This window comes from Triticum urartu, chromosome 4A, assembly GCF_056163025.1.
Source record: "Triticum urartu cultivar PI428250 chromosome 4A, HENAU_Tu73, whole genome shotgun sequence".
NCBI classification, from domain to species: Eukaryota; Viridiplantae; Streptophyta; class Magnoliopsida; order Poales; family Poaceae; genus Triticum; species Triticum urartu.
In genome coordinates, this window is record NC_141876.1 from 132,145,439 (window position 1) to 132,163,772 (window position 18,334).

Consider the following 18,334-nt stretch of genomic DNA (forward strand, 5'->3'; position numbering starts at 1 on the left):
CCTCAAGAAAGCTTTTCTTATTATAAGAGACCGTTTTGGCCTGTCCTTTGCCTCAAAAGGATTGGGCTACCTTGATGCACTTTTGTTACTACTATCGTTACTTGCTCGTTACAAATTATCTTGCTATCAAACTACCCTGCTACTTACAATTTCAGCACTTGCCGACATCACCTTACTAGAAACTACTTGTCATTTCCTTTTGCTCCTCGTTGGGTTCGACACTCTGACTCATCGAAAAGATCTACAATTGATCCCCTATACTTGTGGGTCATCAAGGCTATTTTCTGGCGCCGTTTCCGGGGAGTGTAGCGCCTTTGGTAAGTGGAATTTGGTAAGGAAACATTTATATAGTGTGCTGAAATTTATTGTCACTTGTTACTATGGAAAACAATCCTTTGGGGGGTTTGTTCGGGGTATTTTCACCTCGTCCGGAACCACAATTAGCTACCCCTCAACCTACTGCACCTACTGAAAATATTGAATATGAAATTCCTTCGGGTATGATAGAACAACTGCTAGCTAATCCTTATGCAGGAGATGGAACCGAACATCCTGATATGCACTTGATATATGTGGAACAAATTTCTGGATTGTTTAAGCTTACAGGTTTACCCGGGGATAAAGTTATGAAGAAGGTTTTCCCTTTATCTTTGATGGGAAAAGAATTGGTATGGTATAGGCTATGCGATGATATTGGATCATGGAATTGGAATCGTTTGAAATTGGAGTTCCACCAAAAAAATTATCCTATGCATCTAGTTCATCTGATCAGAATTATATATATAATTTTTGGCCTCGTGAAGGAGAAAGTATCGCTCTAGATTGGGGGAGGCTTAAGTCAATGTTATATTCATGCCCCAATCATGATCTCTCAAGAGAAATTATCATCCAGAACTTTTATCCTCGGCTTTCTCATAATGATTAAACCATGCTTGATACTTCTTGTGCTGGTTCCTTTATGAAGAAGACTATTGAATTACGGTGGGATCTTTTGGAAACAATTAAACGCAACTCTAAAGATTGGGAACTCAACAAAGGTAAAGAGTCAGGTATTAAACTTGAGTATGATTGTGTTAAATCTTTTATGGATACCGATGATTTTCAAAAGTTTAGCACTAAATATGGACTTGAATCTGAGATAGTAGCCTCCTTTTGTGAATATTTTGCTACTCGTGTTGAACTCCCTAAGGAGAAGTGGTTTAAATATCACCCACCTATTAAGGAATAAATTAAAGAACCGGTACTACTTAAAGAAGAAACTATACTTTATAATGTTGATCCAGTTGTTCCTTCTGCTTATATTGAGAAGCCACCTTTCCCCGTTAGGATAAAGGAACATGCTAAAGTTTCAACTGTGGTTAACAAAAGCTACATTAGAACACCTAAACCTGATGAACAAATTAAAGTTGAACCTAGTATTGCTATGGTTAAAGATCTCTTGGAAGAAGATATGGATGGGCATGTTATTTACTTCTGTGAAGAAGCTGCTAGAATTGCCAAACCTAATAAGAAAGATAAACATATACCCGTTGTTGGCATGCCTGTCATCTCAGTTAAAATAGGAGATCACTGTTATCATGGTTTATGTGACATGGGTGCTAGTGTGAGTGCTATTCCTTACACCTTATATGAAGAAATTATGAAAGACATAACACCTGCAGACTTAGAAGAAATAGATGTTACTATTAAACTGGCTAATAGAGACACCATGTCACCATTTGGGATTGTTAGAGATGTTGAAGTCTTGTGTGGGAAAATAAAATACCCTACTGATTTTCTTGTTCTTGGTTCCCCACAAGATGAATTTTGTCCCATTATCTTTGGGAGACCTTTCTTGAATACAGTTAATGCTAAGATACACTGTAAGAAACAAACTGTTGGTGTTAGCTTTGGTGATGAGTCTCATGACTTTAATTTTTCCAAGTTTAGTAGAAATCTTCATGAAAAAGAATTTCCTAGTAACGATGAATTAATTGGTCTTGCTTCTATTGTTGTACCACCTACTGATCCTTTAGAACAATATTTGCTAGACCATGAAAATGATTTACATATGCAAGAAATTAAATAGATAAAAAAATTCTTTGAACAACGTCCTCTGCTTAAACACAATTTGCTTATTGAAACTCTAGGAGGTCCTCCTCCACCTAAAGGTGATCCAGTGTTTGAATTGAAACAATTGCCAGACACTTTGAAATATGCTTATCATGATGAAAAGAAGATATATCCTATTATTATTAGTGCTAACATTTAAGAACATGAAGAAGAAAGATTATTGGAAGTTCTAAGGAAGCACCGAGCTGCTATTGGATATACTCTTGATGATTTAAAGGGCATTAGTCCCACTCTATGTCAGCACAAAATTAATATGGAACCTGATGCTAAACCCGTTGTTGATCACCAACGTTAGTTAAATCCGAAGATGAAAGAAGTGGTAAGAATGGAAATATTAGAACTTCTGGAAGCAGGTATAATTGATCTATCCCATAGCTGATAGTAGATGGGTAAGCATGTTCATTTTTGTTCCTAAGAAAGGAGGTATAACTGTTGTTCCTAATGATAAGAAGGAACTTATTCCACAAAGAATTGTTACAGGCTATAGAATGGCAATTGATTTTAGAAAATTAAACAAAGCAACTAGAAAAGATCATTACCCTTTGCATTTTATTGATCAAATGCTTGAAAGATTATCTAAGGACACACACTTTTGCTTCCTTGATGGATATTCTAGCTTTTCACAAATACCTGTTTCTCAACCTGATCAAGAAAAGACCACTTTTACTTGTCCCTTTGGAACTTATGCTTATAGACGTATGCCTTTTGGTTTATGTAATGCACCCGCTACCTTTCAAAGATGTATGACTGATATATATTCTCTGACTTTTGTGAAAAGATTATTGAGGTTCCCATGGATGACTTTTCTGTTTATGGGAAGTCTTTTGATGATTGTTTAAGCAATCTTGATCGAGTTTTGCAGAGATGCGAACAAACAAATCTTGTCTTGAATTTGGAGAAGTGCCACTTTATGTTTAATGAAGGCATTGTCTTGGGTCATAAAATTTCTGAAAGAGGTATTGAAGTGGACCAAGCTAAGGTTGATGCAATTGAGAAAATGCCATGTCCTAAAGATATAAAAGGTATTAGTAGTTTCTTAGGTCATGTTGGTTTCTATAGGAGGTTTATCGAAGACTTTTCAAAATTTTCTAGGCCTCTTACTAAACTCTTGCAGAAGGATATTCCTTTTGTTTTTGATGATGATTGTCTAGAAGCCTTCGAAACACTTAAGAAAGCTTTAATTTCTGCACCTATTATTCAACCACCTGATTGGAACTTGCCTTTTGAAATTATGTGCGATGCTAGTGACTATGCTGTTGGTGCTGTTCTAGGACAAATAGTTGATAAGAAACTTAATGTTATCCATTATGCTAGTAAAAATCTAGACAATGCTCAAAGAAATTATGCTACTACTGAAAAGGAATTCTTAGCAATTGTGTTTGCTTGTGAGAAATTTAGACCTTATATTGTTGATTCCAAAGTAACTGTTCACACAGACCATGCTACTATTAAATATCTCATGGAGAAGAAAGATGCTAAACCTAGACTTATTCGATGGGTTCTCTTGTTACAAGAATTTAATTTACATATCATTGATAGAAAGGGAGCTGAGAACCCAGTTGCTGATAATTTATCTAGGCTTGAACATGTGCTTGATTACCCACTACCTATTGATGATAGTTTTCCTGATGAGCAGTTAGCTGCAATAAATGTTTCTCATGGTACTCCTTGGTATGCTGATTATGCTAATTACATTGTTGCTAAATATTTACCACCTAGCTTTATATACCAACAAAAGAGAAAATTCTTCTATGATTTAAGACATTACTTTTGGGATGACCCACATCTTTATAAATAAGGAGTAGATGGTATTATTAGATGTTGTGTACCTAAGAATGAACAGGGACAAATTCTACGAAAATGTCACTCCGAGGCTTATGGAGGGCATCATGCTGGAGATAGAACTGCTCACAAGGTATTGCAATCTAGATTTTATTGGCCTACTCTCTTCAAAGATGCCCGTGAGTTCGTGTTATCTTGTGACGAATGTCAAAGGATAGGTAATATTGATAAGCATCAAGAAATGCCTATGAATTATTCACTTTCTGTTGAATCATTTGATGTTTGGGGATTTGATTACATGGGACCTTTTCCTTCCTCTAATGGGTATACACATATTTTGGTTGATGTTGATTATGTTACTAAATGGGAAGAAGCTATTCCAACTAGTAGTGTTGATCACAACACCTCTATTAAAATGCTTATGGAAGTTATCTTCCCAAGGTTTGGAGTCCCTAGATATTTAATGACTGATAGTGGTTCACACTTTATTCATGGTGCTTTTCGTAAAATGCTTGCTAAGTATGATGTTAACCATAGAATTGCATCACCTTATCATCCTCAGTCTAGTGGTCAAGTTGAACTTAGCAATAGAGAAATAAAATTGACGTCCAGGAAGAATTGGTATAAGAAATTAAATGATGCACTTTGGGCTTATAGAACAACACATATAAAAATCCTATGGGTATGTCTCCTTATAAAATGGTTTATGGAAAAGCTTGTCATTTCCCTCTTGAGTTAGAACGTAAAGCATATTGGGCAATCAAAGAACTCAATTATGTTTTCAAACTTGCTGGTGAAAAGAGGTTATTTGATATTAGCTCGTTAGATGAATGGACAACCCCAGCTTATGAAAATGCAAAATTATTTAAAGAAAAAGTAAAAAGATGGCATGACAAAAGAATTCAAAAGCGTGAGTTTAAAGTCGGAGAATATGTTCTTCAGATTCTTTGCAGGAAAGCTCCTCTCAAAATGGGAAGGCCCATACGTCATCGAGGAGAGGTTTTTCGGTCTGGAGCCATCAAAATAAATAATTCCGAATGTACTAACCTGAAGGTTCTTAATGGGAAACGGATAAAGCATTATATCTCAGGTACGCCTTTTAATATTGAAAGCAATATTATCCAAACCATGACACCATAAGAACACATAAAAGAGTCCTTTCAGAACACTCTAGAATCGTGAAAATAAGGAGGTACGTCATACGGTAAGTAAACGGACTCCGAAAAATCCGCAAAAAATATTTTTTTGTCAGTTTTGGAATATTTTAGAATTTTGGGAAGAAAGAAACTTCCAGGAAGTGTCCCCTGGTGGGCACAAGACACCAGGGCGCGCCAGGGCCTGGCGCGCCCAGGTGGGTTGTGCCCACCTGGGACACCTTCCGTACTCTGTTTTTCTACCATATGCTTGTCCTCCAAAATAAAAAAAATCTATATATACTTCCCGAACCTGTTGATCAGGGTATCGCGGAGAAATCCTCTATTCTCTTTTTCCTTGTTGTTTTCTGTCAGATCCCATCTACCATGGCCTCTTCAAGCTCCTCCAAGTACAAGTTCTTCAAGAACGTCATCAACCCATATCTGCGGGAGGTGGTGCAGCACCCTTAGGTCATCCAGATGCATGAGGGGTGCTTCACCTCTGCGATGTGCCATGTCCCAAGGGGACAGGAGCTGTGGATGCCAGGCTCAAAGCTGTCGAGCAAGACGTCTTCCAATGCAAGGGGATGGTGGAGCATGGGCTCAATGCCAATCACCTCATGATCACGGACCTTTCCCGTGATCTCAAGGTGGATGGCAAGCCCATGAAGGACATCATCTTCACCCTCAACAAGCAAATCAACTTCCTCCAAAGCCAGATCTATGATCTTCAAAACCATGTCTTTGAATATGAGGCAAGGTTTAAAGGTATGAGTTTGGCTGCTAGTTACAGGACTGGTGAGACTCACTCTTCCTCTCACGATGGTGGACAACTGCTATGGAAATCTGAGGACAAGATCTCTTCTTCTTCATCACCATCACTTTCTTCACCACCAAAAGAGAATTGAGTATCGGGTATAGGCACTCCCCTTGGCTTTCGCCAAGCTTGGCGGAGGTGCCCCGGTATCGTATCATCCCACTATCTTTTTGCTTTCACTTATTTTAGTTCGATCCTTTTGCTTTAGATGAATAAAAGCTTAGCTTGATACTTCTTATTTGAGACTTTGCTTAGTGATCTATCCTTTTAATCACGTGCAAGTTATATAATAAAGTTTAGTCTGAGTTTTTGCTTTCTTTACTTTCATGTTGCAAATAAAAGAAAAGAAATAAGAAAGGAAACAAATAAAAGAAAGGAAATAAATAAAGAAAAGATTATATACTAATCCTATGGTAGATGATGGCACCACATAAGGAAAAGTATAAGTAGAAAATTTTATTAGAGATTGACGAACATATCATTAGTCAATGATGCAACTCATGAAATAATTAATAAGGGAAGAGAAGATTGACATATAAATATACTATCCTAGAAATCTTTTGTGATTGTGAGCTCTCATCAAAATATTATATGCCAAAATTGTTGAAGTTGGACAAGGAAGACAACTTAATGATTTATGTTTGTTCATATTCACATAGAAGTCATATTGTCATAGATCCTTTAACATGTGGTGCTTGCCCCCTATCTTTGCTAGCCAAAAATTCTGCACTAAGTAGAGATACTACTTGTGCATTCCAAAAACCCTTAAACCCAAATCTATTTTCAAGTGCCCACCATACCTACCTAGGGATTGAGAAAGATCCCTCAAGTAAGTTGTCATCGGTGCAAAAAGGCAATAGAAATTGCTTCTAAAAGTGTGACATCATTTAGTGTAAGAGAAAATTGAGCGTTGCACGAACTTGTGATGGTGAAGAATAAAAGCGACACACTGCATAATAAAGGTTGCTATCACAAGGGGCAATGTAACGTGACGTTCTTTTGCACTAATGGATTGATCATGCAAACAAATAAGCGCATGGCAACCTCTGCTTCCCTTTGCGAAGGGCCTATGTTTTACTTTTATGTATTTACTTTTATGCAAGAGTCAAAGTTTTTCTCCCTATTCCTTTTATTTTTCTCCTTTGGCAAGCATCATGTGGTGAGGAAAGAGCTAGGCACATATGTCCAGTTGAATATGGGTGGCATGAGTTATTATTGTTGACATCACCCTTGAGGTGAGTATGTTGGGAGGCGAAACCATAAGCCCCTATGTTTCTACGTGTCCAGTTGAAATGTTTTGCTCATGGGTACGAGGTGAGTGTCAGCAATCATAGAAGACTATATGATGGTTGAGTATGTGGACTTGCGTAAAGGCTCCGACACGTGACCCTTCCTGAAAAGATGATGAATTGTAGTTGCAAAGTTGATTGAGAACATAGTTTGTTGGTTTGTAATAGAGTTTTTGGTTTATACTTCGATTGTGTGATGAACTATTACTTATTCATGAGAAGTATATGATGAAAGTTCTATGATAAAAGTCCTATGTTTAATTTTGTTGCTGTTATAATAATCAACATGATGCTTCTATGTTCGTATTTTGTTTTTATCAACACCTATCTCTCAAAGCATGTGGACATGTTTTTCGATTACGGTTTTTCGCTTGAGGACAGGCAAGGTCTAAGATTGGGGGAGTTGATACGTCCATTTTGCATCATGTTTTCTTACTCTTATTTATGATGTTTTTATCCATAATAATGCTTTTTGGAGTAATTCTAATGTCTTTTCTCTCATAATATGCAAGGTACACACCAAGGGGGAGAATTCTGGCAGTTGGAAATCTCGCTCTGGAAAAGCTACGTCAGGCTACCTATTCTCCACAACTCCAAAGAAGCTGAAACTTCATGGGGATTTTTATGGAATATATAAGAATTATTGGAGAAAATAACTACCAAAGGAGGGACACCAGGTGGGCACAACCCACCTGGGCGCGCCAGAGTCCCCTCGCATGCCCTGGGGGGTTGTGGCCTCCTCGGCCCACCTCCAGTGCCCATCTTTTGGTATGTAAGTCATTTTGACCTAGAAAAATAATAAGAGGCGGAATTTTGGGACGAAGTGTCGCCGCCTCGAGGCGGAACTTGGGCAGGAGCACTTTTGCCCTCCGGTGGAGCGATTTCGCCGGGGGAACTTCCCTCCCGGAGGGGGAAATCATCGTCATCATCATCACCAACAACTCTCCCATCTTGGGGAGGGAAATCTCCATTAGCATCTTCAACAGCACCATGTCCTCTCAAACCCTAGTTCCTCTTGTGTTCAATCTTGTTACCGGAACCATTGGGTGACTAGTAGTGTTGATTACATCTTGTAGTTGATTACTATATGGTTTATTTGGTGGAAGATTATATGTTCAGATCCAATATGCTATTTAATACCCCTCTGTTCATGAGCATGTTTATCATTTGTGAGTAGTTACCTTTTTTCTTGAGTTCACGGGAGAAATCATGTTGCAAGTAATCATATGAATTTGATATGTGTTCGATATTTTGATAGTATGTATGTCGTGATTCCCTTAGTGGTGTCATGTGAACGTCAACTACATGACACATCACTATATTTAGGACTAAGGGAATGCATTGTGGAGTAGCAATTAGATGATGGGTTGCGAGAGTGACAGAAGCTTAAACCCCAGTTTATGTGCTATTCGGTAAGGGACCGATTGGATCCCAAAGTTTAATGCTATGGTTAGAATTTATTCTTAATACTTTTCTCGTACTTGCGGATGCTTGCGGGAGGGTTAATCATAAGTAGGAGGTTTGTTCAAGTAAGAACAACACCTAAGCACCGGTCCATCCACATATCAAATTCTCAAAGTAGCGAACACAAATTGAACCAACATGATGAAAGTGACTAGATGAAATTCCCCTGTACCCTCAAGAATGCTTTGCTTATTATAAGAGACCGTTTTGGCTGGTCCTTTGCCTCAAAAGGATTGGGCTACCTTGCTGCACTTTTGTTACTACTATCGTTACTTGCTCGTTACAAATTATCTTGCTATCAAACTACCCTGCTACTTACAATTTCAGCACTTGCCGACATCACCTTACTGGAAACTACTTGTCATTTCCTTCCGCCCCTCGTTGGGTTCGACACTCTGACTTATCGAAAAGAGCTACAATTGATCCCCTATACTTGTGGGCATCAAAGGGGAATCCAAATTTTCTTCGTTCTTTGCCCTGGTGTTTTTTTTCTATGACGAACATATGCCCTTCAAATCACCGTGTTCAAATTTGGCATTTTTCAGGGCTCCTCTACCATATTTAGGGGATTATGTGCATTTTCTAGGTATTTAGCGCATATAATCCAATCCAGCTATAGCTGCACGGGTGTGATGTGAGGGACGTGGATTGCCGTTCGATCATGGCGCATCCTACAGTGCACACGCGTGATCCGCGTGGCTGGGGTTCCGGCCAATCATAATGCAACACACAATAGGCTCAGCGCACACTGTTTCCGAAAGCGACGAAGATGAACCGTGTGCGATAATGAACGAGGAAAATTGTAAGGGAAGCCAAATTTCCTTTCTCGTTTATCATTGAGCTCTTAAATACCACCGCACTGTCTGGCTGCCCGCCACCCCCCGTCCCAGAGCTCTCTCCAAGTGTTGTTCATGGCACCGCGGCGCACGGTAACTGGTAAGGAAGCAATGGCATCCCGTCGCGCGGCGTTCGTTGCCGCCCGCGACCGCACATATGGTAAGGTAGCGATGGCATCTCGCCGCGCTAGTTCATCACCACTGGCGGCCACACAGTTACGTGGGCAGACTTTGCGGTTGCCATGGCCGAATGGGCGGTGGATGTAGAGGCGGCCAAAGCTACATAGAAGGAGCAGAAAAGGCAGAAAGCAATCAAGAAAAAAGAGTCCCGCCGCCGGAAGAAAGAAGAGGCCGCACGCCGTGGTGAGGAGAGCTTGGCGGAGATCGAATCATGGTGGGCTGCCGCCTACAAGGCCGGGAAGGAGAACGCTGGCGTTTGGCCAGCATGCCCCGATGACAGCATGTGAGAAGTAGTTTAAGTTTGTATTATTAGAGCAAATTACCAGTAGTACTTTAAGTTTGTAGTATTAATGTACAATGTCAGTAAGAGCATCCTTTGAGGGATTTGAGCGCTGATTAGCTTGTGTGCCCATGTGCGTTTTCTTTGCGTTAATCATTAGAAGATCACAAACAGATGGTTTCTATGTCGTGCCCGTGAGCATTTTTTTGCGTTAGTCATTAGAAGATCACAAAACACACGGTTTCTATGCCGTACCCATGTGCGTTTTTTGCGTTAATTATCCATAAGTCAGTTACCTGTGTGATGTTTCCTAATAAACCATGCGTACCATTGACCAAAAATGTCAACTACACATGTACATTTTTTTGGAGACGGGATCTGCCAATTTTCTGTTTTCTTGCACACGAGTATTTTACGCGCTTCGTCTACGTTGTGTGTTTCCCCCGCCCAAGTTTCAAGTTTCGCAGTGAAATTTTTATTAGGCATGCGATTTCAGAATTTATTCCTCCAACCACATCCCCACCCATCAAATTTCCTCAATACCCCCACCTCCCCCTACCGGCAGCTCAAACCGTCGGCGCCGCAACCACAGCTTCAACCACATCTACGTTCTGCTCGGATCTAGTCAGGTAACCCACCGATCTCTATCATGGCCCCGACCTGATTGCTTAAATGACCCCTGTCCATGTACTTACACAGGGTCATAATGGCTGATGCTGTTGTTTGCCGTCGAGGTTAACTGCATCCCATGTCTTATAGTATTTCACATCATTTGTGCAATTGTAGTTTAACTTCTACCATTTACTAGTTGCCTGTAGATACACATGTCAGTGGCACTGATACACACTTCGACCCGGAGAAACAGCTCGCCTCCACCGCCGTGAACTTTGGGTGGGCTCTGGCCAAGATGAAGTGCCCCAGCAACTACCTCCCAGGACTTACCAAGTATGTACTCGCTAGTTCAATCTTACCAATACCAGTTGCAATTAATGGCAATGTTCTGTACGGTCGATGTATTAAGCATGTTATAGTAAACATGCCTAACACGTTTTAGCTACTTTCCCTACCTTTTTATAGACAACTGGGCCATTCTCTGCTCTGGCAGCACCTGCCTTGTGATGTTTAACTCTGCCAATTGCATTTTTATCAGTACCGGTTTCAATGGCTATTAAGCCTGTCGCAATTAACAGTTGAATACATTTTTAAACAATTATATTTCAATGGCTACAAACTTACAAAACATAACTTAGGATGTTGTTAAGCCTGTTGCAATTAATAGTTGTATCCATTTTTTAGTCTGTCCCTTTGCTACCATGCTACTCTCCACAATGAAGATATACTAGATATTCTACCCATTTGCTATTTTTGGTGGATGCTAACCCTATTGTACTTAACATGCCTATCCATGTACTTATGCAGGGTCATAACGGCTGATACTGTTGTTTGCTGTCGAGGTTAGCTGCATCCCATGTCTTACAGTATTTCACATCTTTTGTGCAATTACAGTTTAACTTCTACCATTTACTGGTTGCCTGTAGGTACAAATGTCAGTGGCACTGATCCACGCTTCGACCCGGAGGAACAGCTTGCCTCTACCGCCGCTGACTTTGGGAGGGCTCTGGCCAAGATGAAGTGCCGCAGCAACTACCTCTCAGGACTTACCAGTATGTACTCACTGGTTCAATCTTACCAATACCAGTTGCAATTAATGGATATGTTATATGCGGTCGATGTATTAAGCATGTTCTAGTAAACATTCCTAACACGTTTTAGCTACTTTCCCTACTTTTTTATAGACAACTGGGCCATTCTCTGCTCTGGCAGCACCTCCCTTGTGATGTTTAAATCTACCAATTGCATTTTTATCAGTACCAGTTTCAATGGCTATTAAGCCTGTTGCAATTAACACACTACAACAAAATACACTTCCGTGATGATACGTGTTTTTCATAGTAGGTCACGTTTTCTGTCATGCATGTATCCATGACAATTTTATGATAGAATCAAGATAGTCATAACTGTGCTGTCGTAGAAGTGTTCCATGACATTACCAAAATTATCATCACGGAAGTGTCCACTTCCATGATGATAAATCGTGCGTCATAGAAGTGCTGACCAACACATGGCATCCACTGTAACGGGTCGCCGTTAAGCTATCAGGTTCTGGTTTGGATCTGATAACCCGTTAACAGCCTGAACCAATGGCGATTTTCCATGTGTAAAATTCTCATTCCCGGCGAACCACGTGTTGGCTCAGCGTTGGGACAGATGTCCACCGTCCCAAGAGTTGCCAATGAAACATTGACACATGGGACGGCCCAATAGAGGCCCATATAGGTCTAAAAGTCGACCCAGGAACAGGCCCACAAGATTTAGTCAGATCTAATGGGCTGGCTCGTTAATAGCCTAAAATTTTCTGGACCAAATTATAGCCCACATCAGATACGGGCCGTTAAATGACTGCAATATTCTGGGCCAGTTTATGACCCATGTCAGATTCGGCCTGTTAACAGCCTGCAATACTTTGGTCCAGATTACGGTCCACACCTGATCCAGCTCGTTAACTGACTTTTATTTCTTGGGCCAAATTACGGCCCATAACAGGTACGACCCTTTTAACAGCTACTATGCCATTGGCCCATTAGCGGCCTGATTTGCTCTTCGGCCTCTTAATGGCTCGTTTAACAGTTCAGCCCGATACTAGTTTCGGCATGTCAGCAGCCCTGTCTACATATGGGCCTCTTTCGGCCCAGTTTCACTTTCGGCCATTTAAAGGCCCGAGTTGCACCTAGGCCTAATTATGGTTTGTAGTTACTTTCGGCCTCTTAACGACCCGTAGTCTTCTTGGATACATTCTAGCCCAAACTGCCTATCGGCCCATTAAAGGCCCTTGAGAGTATTGGGCCTAATATAGGCCTGTTATACATCCGGCCTACTTCCTGCCTGTCATGTAATTGGGTCAGTCAAGGCCCATAACCATTGCACCCTGTTAATGGCCCGTCAACCGAATGGGCTAATTTATATTACAACATGCTGTCGGCCCGTGATTTGTTTACACAATTAGGGCTATTAAATTTTTGGGCCCAATTAAGGCAAGCGGTTTACTCAGCCTTTTAAAGGCCCGAAACTAATAGTGGTCCAGATTAAGACTAGACCAAACTAATGGACCAAGATGATTGTAGGCCCACGGTTCGGCCCGTACTAGCGATTGGCGATCGGCCAGTTTTGGTGCAGAAATTATTATTTTACAAACCTAACCCATTGGCTCATTGCACACCGATCGAAGATTACAACCTTTACTCGAAGCGACGACAGTAGAAATAACAAATAAATTACAACATCATGACGAAGAATAAACCTAGACTATACAACAAAGAAATTACAACATATTACAACCCCTAGGCATCAAAGTTCGCCGCTAGTGATAATAAAGGGCAACCAGAAAGCGGATTACATAAACTGGGAAGGTCGCTGTCGGTGTCAAAACCGGCGGACCTCGGGTAGGGGGTCCCGAACTGTGCGTCTAAGGCGGATGGTAACAGGAGGCGGGGGGACACAATGTTTACCCAGGTTCGGGCCCTCTCGATGGAGGTAATACCCTACTTCCTACGTGATTGATCTTGATGATATGAGTATTACAAGAGTTGATCTACCACGAGATCGGAGAGGTTGAACCCTAGAAGCTAGCCTATGGTATGGTTGTTGTTGTCCTACGGACTAAAACCCTCTAGTTTATATAGACACCGGAGGGGCTAGGGTTAGACAAAGTCGGTTACAAGGGAGGAGATCTACATATCCTAATCGCCAAGCTTGCCTTCCACGCAAAGGAGAGTCCCATCGGACATAGGACGAAGTCTTCAATCTTGTATCTTCATAGTCCAACAGTCCGGCCAAAGTATATAGTCCGGCTGTCCGAGGACCCCCTAATCTAGGACTCCCTCAGTAGCCCCTGAACCAGGCTTCAATGACGACGAGTCCAGCGCGCAGATTGTCTTCGGCATTGTAAGGCGAGTTCTCCTCCAAGTCCTGAGTACCTGTCGTAGTGAGTTGTGTCCGGCCTCCCACGAATGTTGCACTCCTCGGCTTTTGTGCCTTGATAGTGGCTATCTTCCACGTGTCGAGCGAATGCGAGAGGTCGGGGTATTTTTACATTTACCACCCAAACCAGGTATATGAATCGTCTATTTAAACAGTCGCGGATCTTCAGATCCAGATCACACCACCTTCCCACAGCGAGTATCCATCGGAGCATGCCCGGAAAAATCCATCCCATCATGGTCGGCCACCGTAGCTCCTCCTCTCGCCCCCGTCGCCCTAAGCCAGGTATTTGGGAGAAGTGTTCTATTCCCCATAGCCAACTAGTGGAGTTGCTTGTTGGAAATATGCCCTAGAGGCAATAATAAAATGGTTATTATTATATTTCCTTGTTCATGATAATTGTCTATTGTTCATGCTATAATTGTGTTATCCGGAAATCGTAATACATGTGTGAATACTTAGACCACAACATGTCCCTATTGAGCCTCCAGTTGACTAGCTCGTTGATCAATAGATGGTTACGGTTTCCTAACTATGGACATTGGATGTCATTGATAACGGGATCACATCATTAGGTGAATGATGTGATGGACAAGACCCAATCCTAAGCCTAGCACAAGATTGTGTAGTTCGTATGCTAAGGCTTTTCTAATGTCAAGTATCTTTTCCTTAGACCATGAGATTGTGCAACTCCCGGATACCGTAGGAATGCTTTGGGTGTGCCACACGTCACAACGTAACTGGGTGGCTATAAAGGTGCACTACGGGTATCTCCGAAAGTATCTGTTGTGTTGGCACGAATCGAGACTGGGATTTGTCACTCTGTATGACGGAGAGGTATCTCTGGGCCCACTCGGTAAGACATCATTGTAATGAGATCAATGTGACTAAGGGGTTGGTCACGGGATGATGTGTTACGGAATGAGTAAAGAGATTTGCCGTAACGAGATTGAACAAGGTATCGGTATACTGACGATCGAATCTCGGGCAAGTGCTATGCCGGTAGACAAAGAGAATCATATATGGGATTGATTGAATCCTTGACATCGTGGTTCATCTGATGAGATCATCGTGGAGCATGTGGCAGCCAACATGGGTATCCAGATCCCGCTGTTGGCTATTGGCCGGAGAGATGTCTCAGTCATGTCTGCATGCCTCCCGAACCCGTAGGGTCTGCACACTTAAGGTTCGATGACGCTAGGGTTATAGGGAATAGATGTACGTGGTTACCGAATGGTGTTCGGAGTCCCGGATGAGATCCCGGAGGTCACGAGGAGTTCCGGAATGGTCCGGAGGTAAAGATTTATATATGGGAAGTCCAGTTTCAGTCACTGGAAAGGTTTCGGGGTTTATCAGTATTGTACCGGGACCACCAAAGGGGTTCCGGGGGTCCACCGGGAGGGTCCACCTGCCCCGAAGGACCTAATGGGCTGTAGTTGGGTGGGAACCAGCCCCTTAGTGGGCTGGTGCGCCCCCCAAGGGCCCAAGGCACCTAGGGCTGGAAACCCTAGGGGCCGCTGCCCCCCCTCGGGGGCGGGTGCCCCCTCTAGTTGGAAACCCTAAGGGGGCCGCTGCCCCCCGAGGGGCTGTCGCCCCCCCTCTAGATGGATCTAGGGGGCTGCCCCCCTCTCCCCTTCCCCCCTATAAATAGTGGGGGGGTGGGAGGGCAACCGCACCCCTTCTCCTGGCGCAGCCCTACCCCTCTCCCTCATCGTCTCTCGCAGTGCTTGGCGAAGCCCTGCTGGAGTGCCACGCTCCTCCACCACCACCACGCCGTCGTGCTGCTGCTGGACGGAGTCTTCCCCAACCTCTCCCCTTGCTGGATCAAGGCGCATGAGACCTTACCGGGCTGCACATGTGTTGAACGCGGAGGCACCGTTGTTCAGTGCTTAGATTGGAATCGGCCGCGATCTGAATCGCTTCGTGTACGACTCCACCGACCACGTTCTTGCAACGCTTCCGCATCGCGATCTTCAAAGGTATGAAGATGCACTCCCCTCTTGTTGCTAGTAAACTCCATAGATTGATCTTGGTTATGCGTAGAATTTTTTTAATTTCTGCAACGATCCCCAACATTGCAGACCCAGGGGTTTCTCCCTCCTGCGTACATGGTCCCCGTCCGAGCCGGACTAGTCTCTTATAATGGCGGGGAGAAAGCGGAAAGCTTCCCCAACCCATCCACGGGGGAGCAGGTATGCCTCGTCCCTTATTTATTGAGGGGACTCGGATTTGCAATCCATCCAATCCTCCGCGGGCTCCTGGAGTTCTATGGCCTCCAGCTGCATAATTTTACTCCCGCCTCCATATTACACATCGCAGGATACGTTGCTCTTTGCGAGTTGTTCCTGGGCTACTAAGCTCATTTCGAGCTATGGCAGAGGCTATTCTGCCTCGTGCCCCGTACACAGAAGGGGTCAATATTTCAAGTGGACGAAGCCGAAATATGGCGCATCGCTGGGACCGGATACCTGTCCGGTACTCCGAAGAAGACATCCGAAGACTAGCCGTCGGAGTGGTTTTATATGGAGGACGTTCCCCTCCTGGACCCTATTCGGATGGGCCTTCCTGAGTTCAACAAAGCCCCTTTGAAGAAACACCGTAGCTGGCACCCTCAGAGCCCACAGGAGGAAGATAAAAGAGAGGTCCTTTACCTGATGAGCCGGATAAAGACACTGGCCGAATCAGGACTGACAATAATCGAGGTTATGTCAGTATGTATAATGCGGGAGGTGCAGCCACTTCAATTGTAACGTCCTCGATGCGGCTATATCTCCCACGTGTCGAAGCACGACTTAGAGGCATAACCGCATTGAAAGCAATGTCGCAAGTGAGGTAATCTTCACAACAACCCATGTAATACAATAAGGGGAAAAGGATACATAGTTGGCTTACAATCGCCACTTCACATAATACATGAATAAAGCATTACATCATCCAGATACACTCCAGGTCCGCCTACGGAACCAAAATAAAAGAAGACTACCACAAATGCTACCAGATCCCCGATCGACCCCAACTGGGCTCCACTACAGATCAACTAGAATGAAACAACACAAAGGACAAGATCTTCATCGAGCTCCTCCTTGAGCTTGGTTGCGTCACCTGCTCGATAACATCGGCACCTGCAAACTGGTTTTGGAAGTATCTGTGAGTCACGGGGACTCAGCAATCTCACACCCTCGTGATCAAGACTATTTAAGCTTATAGGAAGGGTAAAAGGTATGAGGTGGAGCTGCAGCAAGCGACTAGCATATATGGTGGCTAAACATACACAAATGAGAGCGAGAAGAGAAGGCAAAGCACAATCGAGAAACTATGATCAAGAAGTGATCCTAGAACAACCTACGTCAAACATTACTCCAACACTGTGTTCACTTCCCGGACCCCGCCGAGAAGAGACCATCACGGCTACACACGCGGTTGATGTATTTTAATTAAGATAAACTTCAGGTTTTCTACAACCGGACATTAACAAATTCCCATATGCCCATAACCGCGGGCACAGCTTTTGAAAGTTCAATCCCTGCAGGGGTGTCCCAACTTAGCCCATCAAAAGCTCTCACGGTCAATGAAGGATATTCGTTCTCCCAAGACAATCCGATCACACTCGGCATCCCGGTTACAAGACATCCTCGACAATGGTAAAACAAGTCCAGCAACACCGCCCGAATGTGCCGACAAATCCCGATAGGAGCTGCACATATCTCGTTCTCAGGGCACACTCAGATGAACACTATGTACAACTAAAACCAACCCTCAAGTTTCCCCGAGGTGGCGCTGCAAGTGGCTCTGTTTTGGACCAACACTCAGAGGAGCACTGGCCCGGGGGGGTTTAATAAAGATGACCCTTGAGTCCGCGGAACCCAAGGGAAAAGAGGCTAGGTGGCGAATGGTAAAACCAATGTTGGGCATTGCTGGAGGAGTTTTATTCAAGGCGAACTGTCAAGGGGTTCCCATTATAACCCAACTGTGTAAGGAACGCAAAATCCGGGAACATAACACCGATATGACGGGAACTAGGGCGGCAAGAGTGGAACAAAACACTAGGCATAAGGCCGAGCCTTCCACCCTTTACCAAGTATATAGATGCATTAATTAAATAAGAGATATTGTGATATCCCAACAAAATATCCATCTTCCAACAAGGAACAAACTTCAATCTTCACCTGCAACTAGAAACGCTATAAAAGGGGCTGAGCAAAGCGGTAACATAGCCGAACAACGGTTTGCTACGACAAGGTGGGTTAGAGGCTTGGCTTAACAATATGGGAGGCATGATAAGCTAGTGGTAGATATCGCGGCATAGGCAAAGCAAAAGAGCGAGAAACTAGCAAGCAAAGATAGAAGTGATTTTGAGGGTATGGTCATCTTGCCTGAAATCCCACAAGGAAGAAGAACGAGTC